We start from the raw sequence: 11,501 nt of genomic DNA, 5'->3' as shown, positions 1-11,501 counted from the left end.
AAGATGTGAAGTCAGTTTATTTACCCCTAATCCATTTAGGTGAATCCCATCCTTTCTGTACAGGCCCTCCCTTGACCAGAACAAATCAACATTGTTTATGTAACCATAACCAGGAGCAATGCAGAAGTTCTGTAACCAGCAATGTGAAGTAAAAAGACGACTAAAATGTTCAACATCCTAAGGACGGAATGGGACCAGACAGAATATAGTTTTTCCCAAAATCAATACTACTACTAAGCACTCTCAATTTATCTACTACAAAAAGGTGTGACACTCACTCGCTCCTAACCTAGTTTTTAACAACGGGTTACCTACGTGATGAGGTGTATACCCATGTTTTTTTTTTAACCTACATTAGCCCTTCTCCACAGTGACCAGAAATGGAGTGCATCAGGACGAGGCAACAGCTAAGTACCCACACAGAAACACTCATGTAAAGCCCAGACAGAACAAAGGTACAAATATAACAATCATCCTCCCTTGCACACGAAACAACACAGAATATTAAATGTATACAGTATATGTGATAGATTGTCGTCTGATTGGATAGCAGGGACAGGTGGATGATAGGACACAAGTGGACTAACAATTGACGGGACACAATGAGCACAAGCACAACGACGGACCAAGGGAGGAACCACACACACACACACACACACACACCGCTGACGAACACCTGGGGGAGACAGACAGGAACAGAACAAAGAACAAAACAGACACTGGACACCATACAGATAAACAAGTGTGAAGAAGCAGCATGTGAAGCTGGGTCAAAACGTCTCTAACTCCAAGTCCATCAGCACCGGTTCCCCACAAAGCTGCGTTCTTTCCCCTCCACTCTTCTCCCTGTACATGAACAGCTGCACCTCCAGCCACCAGTCTGTCAAGCTCCTGAAGTTTGTGGACGACACCACCCTCGGACTCATCTTTGAGGGAGACGAGATTGCCTACAGGTGGGATATTGACCAGCTGCTGTCCTGGTGTGGCCAAAACAACTTGGAGCTCAACGCTCTTAAGACAGTGTTGATGGTTGGTTCAAGAAGAACCGAACACCCCCCCCATCACCCTGAATGGCTTCCCATTCGCCACTGTGGACTCCTTCCTCTTCCTGGGCCTCGTCATCTCCTGGGACCTCAAATGGGAGCTGAACGTCAGCTCCTACACCAAGAAGGCATAGCAGAGGATGCACTTCCTGAGACAGCTGAAGGAATTCGACCTGCCAAAGACAATACTGGTATTTTTCTACACCTCCATCATCAAGTCCATCCTCACCTCCTCCATCACCACCTGGTACTCCGCCGCTACAGACAAAGACGAGGCCAGACTGCAGCGACTCATCCGCTCCGCTGAGGTGATCGGCTGCAACCTGCCCTCCCCAGATAGCAAGCGGATCTGGGCAATATACAGGCCAGATCTGGCCCTTGTGGCTTAGTTCCGGCTCATATATGGCCCAGATCCGCTTGCCTCCTGGTCCTGCACAACTCCAGGGCGCTGAAGCTGGATAGAAAGATTGCAGCCGACCCTTCCCACCCTGGCCACAGTCTCTTCAGACCACTCCCCTCGGACAGGAGGCAGAGGTCCATCAGGGCCAAGACCTCACGCCATGAAAACAGCTTCATCTCCACGGCCACCAGCCTCATCACGAAGGCTTGTGCCCCTCTGACCCCCCACCCCCACATGTCTTCTGACTCCATCACTGCTGCAATACTTGCACATGACAGCTGATTGTACAGTACATAGCACACACCGCACTCATATCACGTCACACACATATTACACTTTGCACACTCACTGTATATACCACTGACTGCACTCCATTTTGTATATTGTTCTACCTTTTGCATTCGTATTTTTAACTGCTCATTTGCACTGTCCCGCCCCATTGACCGAAACAAATTAGTATGTTGGAAAACTACATGGTGATGGCAATAAACATTTCTGATTCTGAACAAGAAACAGCTCAAGCAATTGTATGGCATTAGTGACCTCTAGTGGTGGAGGTACAGTATAGCAGACATACTGTTTTTTCCTGGTCTTCTTTCATCAAACCTACTGGAGCAGATTAGTCACATATTGCTGTATTTAAAACACGAGTTGTAAACTGGATGCGAGCTGCTACAGGGAGCCAGGGTAGAGAACGGAGAAGGGAAGCTGTGTGGGAGAACTTGGCATGGTTGAACACCAGGCAAGCTGCAGCTTTCTGGACAAGCTCCAGTTTAATGGCTGATGGGGCCCCAGCAAGGAGAGAGCACCAGCTGACCATATAAGGGATCTCTATGGGCATATACTGTCTACACTGTGTAGCTGTGACTTGACATGAGCAATGAGCATTAATATCTCAAGAGTGCAGTCTGTCAAAAGTTGTATCGTAAATAATCTTCCAACAGTGCTTATGATGCTGAATACCAAACTATTACTTTAACCTCACACTGAGGTGGAATTAAGCAAGGTAAATGAGGTCAATTCCCCTGCTTGGTTTACCACTGCCATATTGAACATCACATACTGGATACCACCACTGGCTCGGTGTGTGACACCGTCGCCTCACAGCAAGAAGGTTCTAGGTTCGATTCTAGAATGGGCTATCTCCCGGGCCTTTCTGTGTGCAGTTTACATGTTCTCCTCGTGCTCACTCTGGTTCCCTCCACATAGAACCCCAATACGAAAAACATGCAGAAGAACAGAATGCGTCCCTGACCAGGACTGGACAGAGGAGTCTGATTGGTCCCCAGGTGAGGCCCCTGCACACGCCCTCGGCTCCTGGCGGCCCTTGGAGAAAGGACAGCACAGGACGGGTCAAAGGCAGAAAACTAATTTCACCAGGCAACCCTAATGTGTGTGTGTGTGTGTGTGTGTGTGTGTGTATGTGTGCTCCTGTGTTGCAAATTGCACGTGTGTGTTGGAGTCAAGTTCTGTGTGACAAATAAAGATTTCTTCTTCAGAGACCTTATTCAATGTCAGCAATGTTAGCAAATTTGTGTTAACCCCATAGTGGGCTAGGTGTGATAACAAAAGAACCACTGTAACCACTGAGACAGACTCTGGAGGGATCAGGGGAAACAGCACACAAACTGAGCATTAGTTTAGAATAAGATAAGGAAGATAAGAATTAAAAGGAAGTTACTCTTTTGCTTCATTTGGATGTCTGGTAATCTCAGTAACATCTCTTCTTTGGTGTTCTTACTTCTCTAATTTCAGATTTCAGACCGGTCTGATGATACAACCATTACAACTATATCACACAGATGTCGGGTCAAAACCTTGTGATTTACTTATTTATTTTACATCAATTGAAAGCTGGGACTACGCTTTACAAGCTCTGAACACCTCCCGGCCCTGGGACCAATCAAATGTATTCTAAACAGCTCATCATATGTGATTTTATGTTCAAAAACAGAAATTGGAATGTTCTTTTCAACATTTCTGAAAACTTGGCCATTTTGTAGATGCAAGGTTTTGACCTGACAGCAGTGATTATTTATTTGAAGTATTACTATGTCTAGAGTTTAAGTTTAAAAAAAGAGAAAACATGCCCAGAAGCCTAGCCTAAAATGAAGGTCATGGTTTAAGAGATATATAATATGCACATCAGGCAATGGGTGCTGAGTTAAGAATAAGTCATCGTTTTTAGGTATAAACCTGCACACCGGCTGTAGTTAAAAGACTTCTGTATTGAGCAACATTTCCATCCCAGTGGATCTTCATCAGGTCCTGGGGGGCGGACACACTCCAACTTGTCCTACGTGAGACAGAACAAAACTCAGAGATACAGACTGAGAGAGAAGCAGAGTTACCTACTTAGTTCTGGGTTTAGATAGGGGTTGGGCAGAAGTCTTCAACAGAAGGGTCTTAAGAGTTAACCAAAAGGGGGCGGTCAAGCATAGAAATAAAGGGGGTCTGTACAGTACTTATATACACAACCTACAGGGGGCGATGTAGATCAGATAATCAAAGTGGAGGCAAAGTCTTTAGACAAATCCAAAAGAAACTCTGATGGGAAAGAGAGGATTAGAGAGGGGGGGATGTTTTAAGCAGGTACAGTACCCTAGGTTACCCTACATGGCAACTGAGATAATGTAGACTGTCTAACTCTAAATAAAGGAGAGTGGTAGTACACTGACTACCTACATTAAATGCAATTATTATAAATCGCTTTGGATTAAAAAAAAAAAATCTGCTAAATGACTGTAATGTAATGTAATAGATATCTCATAACAAAAAGACAGAGAATGCCTGTAGCTGAGTTAACCAACCCCTACTTGTTTTCAACAGATAATAATGAATAATATTACAATGAATCGTTCCTTCCTCTCCTCATTGATCTGATATGAGAGGATTTCTAGGAGCTGACTAGACTAGAGGGACATGTTTCCACATATCCAATCATGTTACAACCAGGTGAGAAGGAAAAATGCATTTTTCAAACTGTGCTCTTGGGCAATGTAGTGACCTACAGGAATCTGCATTTGCTCTAGTCTCACCTGTCAGAGTCAAGTGCTACAGTACCAGTGCATCTTCTGCTAACTCAAGGCAGCATAGCCCTTATTATACTTCACATTTTCTAAAGGGCGGCACTGTGGCATGGGGCGTAGTACAGTCGCCTCAGAGCAAGAAGGGCCTGGGTTCAGTTCTCACTTTTAGCACTGGGGGGGTGAGTTCTCTCCAGGTAACCCAGGTGGGGGTATCTCCGGGGCCTTTCTGTGTGTGAGTTTGCATGTTCTCCCCGTGTTCGCAGAGGTTTCCCTCCATAAAGAACCCAATACAAAAAAACATGTAGAAGAAGAACAGGCCGCTATTGCTGTTCGTCCCTGACGAAGACGGACAGGAGCGTTTGGATTGGTCCTCAGGCGTGGCGCATGCACGCACCGACTGCTCCCAGCTGCCCTCGGGGGAAGGACGACGGGTTAAAGGCAGAGACACATTTCGTAAGTGGAGGCTCCTGTCATTCGTGTTTTGCCACCATGTGCTGTGTTAACTGCGTGACAAAGATGTTTGTTTTTTGTTTGTTTTATTTTGTTTTGTTTTGTAAGAAACCACATTAACTTCTTGCATTTCTTGAATATGTCATCACATTCCAGTCAGAATATAGGCCTGTTCAGGTAGAATAGGCCTATATCTTTACTTGTAAAGATTACAGCTTCATGTGAAAGGCTAGAGCTTCGGACATGATTTCTCCACAGATGTGATCAGCGGTCCTGGGACTCGTGCTGCTGCCAGGGCCCTGGAGAAATCTGTGTGGCCTTGGGAGATTTCTTTTTACCTAAGTTGGGGTTCTGGGAGAGAGGTGGTGGTTTGTTACAGAGAGCCCCCCCCCCCCTGCGCCACTCGACCCGGCCCTTAACCCTTCCCTGGCGACATTAATGGCGTTGTCAGCGACAACACAGGCATCGATCACGAGGGCGTCCCACACTTACGTATGCAGACGCGCTAAAGAAAGACGCAGGGGCGGAAAGTACCGGCGAGCTGCTAGCCAGACGCACGGAGGAAAGGGATGACCGGAAACGCAGATAGAGCGCTCGTCCAAGGACGACCTAGAGGGAGGTGGGATCTTCTGACGCCCCCTACAGGCGTGGCTGATGAACAGGTTCAGAAAGAGGCTGGCAGCCCCTAAGTCCCGGCCCGGCGCCACCCGTAGCTCTAATACCCCCTCAAACGCCCCAGCAATGAGTGCAGTATTACCTTGGTTCATAGGTTCACCCTCAGGGTCGTCTAGCAATAAAGGCCGCTGGTTTACCTCCGGGGTCGCCCAAGAGGGTGGAGTGCTGTTTGTCTGATGGTTCTGCGAGTTTTATCTTGGGCATGCGACCCCAATGGTTTTAATTTGAGCGTGTAGGTCCCGAAGGTTGTAAGTCGGGCGTTCTGGCCCGATGGGTCTGACAGTGTAGTGGCCGGGACGGCCTTTGATAAGTGGGTGGGGGGGTTGTTGCCTATACAGGAGCTGCACTCTGCAGCCAAGAGCATGCGGAGTGAATGAGGCAAATTAATGGAGAGGAGGAGAGAGGTGTGCGTGGGAAAACTACGCTCCGTTCACGACAGGTACCGGAGTTAGGCTGAGACCTGGATTTCCACGCTCTCAAAACGACGCTTACAATTGTAGTGACAGGGTGGGTGCTTAGCTTGGGGAGTGTCCTCATCTGCAGGAAAAGCTTCCCCGTTCATGTCCTGTGTCCCACTAGCGTCCCCTTACATATGCGTTGTATTTTTTTAAATTAATATGATGAAATAAAGCTGTGTTTATCCTTATTATATATCCTTATCTAACCTGTCTCTCCTGCCTGTCTGTGTGGCCTTGGGAGATTAATTTTTAACTGAGCTGGGGTATTGGAAGAGAGACACTGGTTTGATACAGACAGACCCCCCTCTCTCTCTCTCGCCCCCCCCCAGCAACACTAATATACACACATAGCCACCATCCTACCCACAGGCAAACAATTGCCCCAACCCCCCCCAACCCACAGCTGATTAACTAGACACTTTATCAGAATCTGTATGGAGCACAGGTGTCCCCTTTTTTGCGGGGTTGCAGAACTGACAAATATATTTACACAATTTAGAGTTGGGGGATTAAGAATCCCACCCCCCCCCCCTCCTCCACCCCCTTCTCTATCCTGCTCTTTCCTTTTGATGGGATCAGCTGAGAGATGCATTCTCTCTCTCTCTCTCTCTCTCTCTCTCCCTCCCTCTCTCTTCACCCTCGCCCTCCTCTGCCTCGTTCCCTATCTCTTCCTCCTCCCTCTGGGGACCGAGCGTTCTGCGGACCCATAGTTATGGACCCGGGGCCATCTGCCAGCGCGTGCATTCATGCAGCCACCAGAAGGCCACAACATGTGCTGATTTAAATGAAGAACCTAACTTTCCCAGGACACACAGGCCTGACCTCGGCAGCCGTAACCCCACCCCCGCCAACCCCCGCCACCCTCTCCCTGTGCCCCCCCCAACCCCCCACCCACCGAATCCACCACCCCTAGACCCACCCTCCTCTCCCTAAGAAATACTGTCTGCATATGAATCACTGAATTAGAGTCTCACCCTCCCCCGACACCCCCTTGGTGTATGGTAATAATCGCAATGTGTCCGCGAGGGACCTTTTTACACACAATGATGGATTTCCACCTTAACAGCTGATAGGGGGGTTCTAGGGTGGGGGGGATGGGGTGGGGTGCTGGGAAGGGATATGGGGTGATGGGGTGGAGGATGGAGGGGGGTCTTAATAGTCCCTGGTGTGTGTGTGTGTGTGCGTGTGTGTGTGTGTGTGTGGAAAGGAGGAGGAGGGGTTTGGTAGGGGAAGAGATTGGATTGTCTGTGGGACCCGAGGGTAGGACAAAGGGACTGGGAGCGAGGGGGGGGGGGGGGGGGGGGGTTTGGGGTGTGACTGTGTGTCACACGCTGTTCGGTCAACAGGCGTGTGCCACGGGTGTTGTCTGGACTCCCCTGCGCCTGCTGTCCGGCCATGAGAACCAGCCCCGGGGTCTATAATGAGGGGGTTGTTTCTTATCAAAGATGGACAAGGCATCATTAGAATCATCATTACACCACCTTACAATAGGCAAGGGCCTCCACGGGAAAATCCTCCAGTAACGCCTACGAGGAATCCTACTGAACACTTCTTTCAATATCAGTGGGATAAGCTATGTTTTATGCTACATTCAAGTTTATATTGTGTTGGTAAGATGTTGAAGTTAGTCAGACATATAATGCTATAATGATGTTTAATTTTTTAGTGGGTGATACAGTTATCTTAGTTTAATTTATCACCAGCTGTTATGCAAAAAAAATATTTAAAAAATAAATAAAATGAATGTAATGCAAGGTAACTTAAGATACATCGTTTTCTCTTTTATTAAGTAGTTACCAAAAACATAATCATCCAGATTATGTCTCATCTTTCTTTTGGTACACTCCACTCTATCTACTCTACCTAACCTATTAATGGTTACTGTGCCCTATAATACACTTATAACTCACACCGAGTTTGTCATCATCAACGTAGCCAAACATAGCCAAACAACATTGCTGCAGCCTTGAGGCTCTTTCTCCAGTCCTTTTTAATGGTCTGCAGTGGCCTGGTGCCCTGGCCGGAGAGAGCATTGTCATGTGTGGGGGGGGACGGGGGGACGGAAGGCCGCGATGCTGCAGTCGTGGCAGCTGGCTGCCCAGCTTGCGAGGCCATCTCCTCACAATAGAGAGCCGTCCCCTTGGGGGCGGGGGGGGGGCAGTGATTTAGGACAGGGGTCCTCTGGACAGCCCCAGGAGAGAGGACGCCCTTATGAAGAGGATACTGGCCCCTCCTCCTCTTCCTCTCCCCCCCCCCCCAGAGACAGACAGAGAGGCTTGTGGACGGGGCATTCCTGAGGTGAGGCGCATTAAGACTAGAGAGCCACAATGGGGAAGACAACAGGTGCTCCTGGATGCTCGGTCATGGGCGGCAGCTGAGGGATAGGACACGGGCTGTTATTGTTGTTATCAGTGCTAGGCTGTCGGCTTGGCTCTTTTTCCCGCCCATCTCCAGGACAAGTTCCTCCTCATATCTGTAACCTGGTCTGCTCCTCCTCCTCCTCCTCCTCGTGAGGCTTTCTTTCAGCCAAAGTCCCAGCTAACACCTGCTGCCACTGGTTTAGCTCCTCAAAACAGGCCACTTATCTCAGTCCTGAATCAAATCCCTAGTATTTTTCTCTTCATGTTTAAAGCAAAGAAACACTTTAGTAATGTTTAGGCTATTACTAAGAGAGATGAGGAGAAAATATTTTTGGTAAAACACAAACGTTTTTAAAGAAATATTTTTTTAATGATCAGCCCGCAATGCTAGTGTAATGTCCAGAAGACAAGAAGTTATCCGACATTAAGGTCTGCACACCGTCTCAACCAACGCCTACCAACTCCCAACATCCAACATTGTAAATTTGGCAGTTTTTGTAAGTTTAAAATTCAGCTGTAAAATCCATCCCACCGATTCCAACAGTCACGAACAAACATGAAAGACCGATCCAACTTTGATGTTGGTTGGCGTTGGTCGGGGCAGCGTGCAGACATGCAACCGTTACATTTTAACTTGGAGACGGTCGAGTTAAGCAGGAAGGCAGGCCGTCATGTGGTGCTGAAATGAGAAGCCGTGGCCATCAGAGCAGGTGGACCATGCTTTATGCTGAAAAGTATAGATAAATTGTTATGCGAGGGGTGCACATTAAAGGTACCCAACGAAACGTGAATCAAAACAATCCGTTCTTTATTTATTTTCGAAATTCCTCGATTATATCGTTCCTTGTAGTCTAATAAACATGTTGAATCACTTGAATGTCTTTCCTACCTTGTAATTTCTTCGCAAAATGATATTTAGCTAATGTTTTGAAAACAACAAAGATGTGTGAAACGTCACTATTATGTGTTCCGTGTATTGACGCAATGACGTAGTATGCCATTTTCGAGGACCACCTTCTCAAATTTTCTCTAGAGTACACACTAGTGGTCAAAAACTACATTGGGTAGGCTACCTTTAAAGGAGTAGTAAAGGGAAAATGCATGCAAATCCCTGTTTTAAGGTTACTTATGATCATATACAATGGTTCAGATCAAAACGTTGACAAAACTAGCACTTTTGAGAAAGTCTGATAATTGCTCTACTACCGTTTTGGTCATACAATGGATGTAGATGGGCACCGTGAAAAATCATTCAAAAAACATGTTAAACACTAAATTTCAAAGACAATAAACTCACCGAGGTGTTAGTTGGCATTCTGACATATAATTCGCCATAAAGTAAGATTCTAGTTCATCTGGAAAGGCTTTTTAAAATATTTAGCATAGAACTATTTAGTCGCAGCACATACATGTGTAAACTTCCGCAAACTAGGTAGCCTAGCAACATAAACAATAACAATAGCTACCGTAAATAGTTCCACTTCCTGAATCCCCTCTGCGGATTGATCTACACATCTACAACGGTCGCTTCAATACAAGTCAATGGATTTCATAAAATGATCAATAAAACCCTACAGGATTCATACTTTGCAGCGAATTTGATGTCAGAACACCAACGGACACCAATTACCCCCTCGGTGAGCTTCTTGTCTTTGAAATCGAGAGTTTAACATGTTTTTGAATTATTTTCTTGCCCACCCACATCCATTGTATGACCAAAACAGTGGTAGAGCAATTATCAGACTTTCTCAAAAGTGCTAGTTTTGTCAACGTTTTGATCTGGACCATTGTATATGATCATAAGTAACCTTAAAACAGGACTAAAAATGCATTTTCCCTTTACTACTCCTTTAACAGAGGAAGAACAACAACAACAGCATCATTCATTTCAACAATAATCTTCAAATTAAATTTGACTATTACCAGCAACGAGAGGTTTTGGGTGATCCCATTTCTTTGGAGCCTATTATGTTTGAAATATGCAATCACATATGCATTAGACTTATTTCTCCTATTCCTCCAAAACTGTCACCAATGCGATCTCATACCTCTGTGTCTGTGAAGGGCATGTTGTTTATTTAGAACCCAGGCAACTTGAGTATGTTCCGCCCCAGCGACAGCACAGGGCGAGAGTTAATGTTTTCTGTGGCGTGTGTGATGGCGTGTGTTAGTGTGTGTTAGTTAGTTAGTAAGCAGAATTACGTAAAAACTATCCGACCAATTTTCATGAGACAACCAAACACGGTCATCCATGATTCACCTCCATTTCTCATTCCTTTTTTGGAGCATAAAAATCCCTCCCATTCATTGTCAATGTGTGAGTGTGAAACGACTATATCTCGACGTAGGAAGGTCACAGAGACGGGTTTGGACTGGCATAAAGCTCTCGACCTAAATGCAGCAATGCCAAACAAACGCATGTGCGTGCGCACAGAGCCACAAAATGCATTCATGGGCGGAGGTCTGTGCTCTTCTGTTCACCATTTCTAGTTTTCCGTGTCGTGCCTCAGTCTGGGGCAGAGGGGGGGCGCTTTGAAAGCAGCAACATGCTTACAGTCATAATGATGTCTTAGATCAACCTCTTTGCAATCAGCGACAGTTTCATTGCACACTAGCTGGGCAGTGGTGCAAGATGGTGGGATTCACGGACATCTCTGTCCATTCTTCCTGGAAACATATATTTTCATTATCCACCTTCCGTTTGAGTTTTTGAGAGCGACACTTTCTCCTGCTATCCAGCTAAGAAATTAGACTAGTACATCTGGTTACATGGTAGGGTACAATTACATAGTACTATTTTTCCCAACAATCAACGCATAGAGAAATATAGGCATACAACAATAATGATTTAATGAAGACTGGTGATTTTATGAGTGCAACAATCAAATTGACTTTATTATGTTAATTAAATTGATTAGGCTATAATACTTATCAGGTGTATTACATGATTTGTTCAATTTGTAGTGTAGGCCTTGTGCTGCTTTTTATTTTCTAACCCACTGAATATTACAATATCCTGTAGCTCAGATGTAGCTTATGTAGCTCAGATGTAGAAGATTATGTAGCTCAAATCCGAACCTGCTCTA

Source organism: Borostomias antarcticus, assembly GCF_949987555.1.
Source record: "Borostomias antarcticus genome assembly, chromosome: 7".
NCBI lineage: Eukaryota > Metazoa > Chordata > Actinopteri > Stomiiformes > Stomiidae > Borostomias > Borostomias antarcticus.
The sequence above is the reverse complement of the archived record's forward strand: the minus strand, read 5'-3'. Positions refer to the sequence as shown.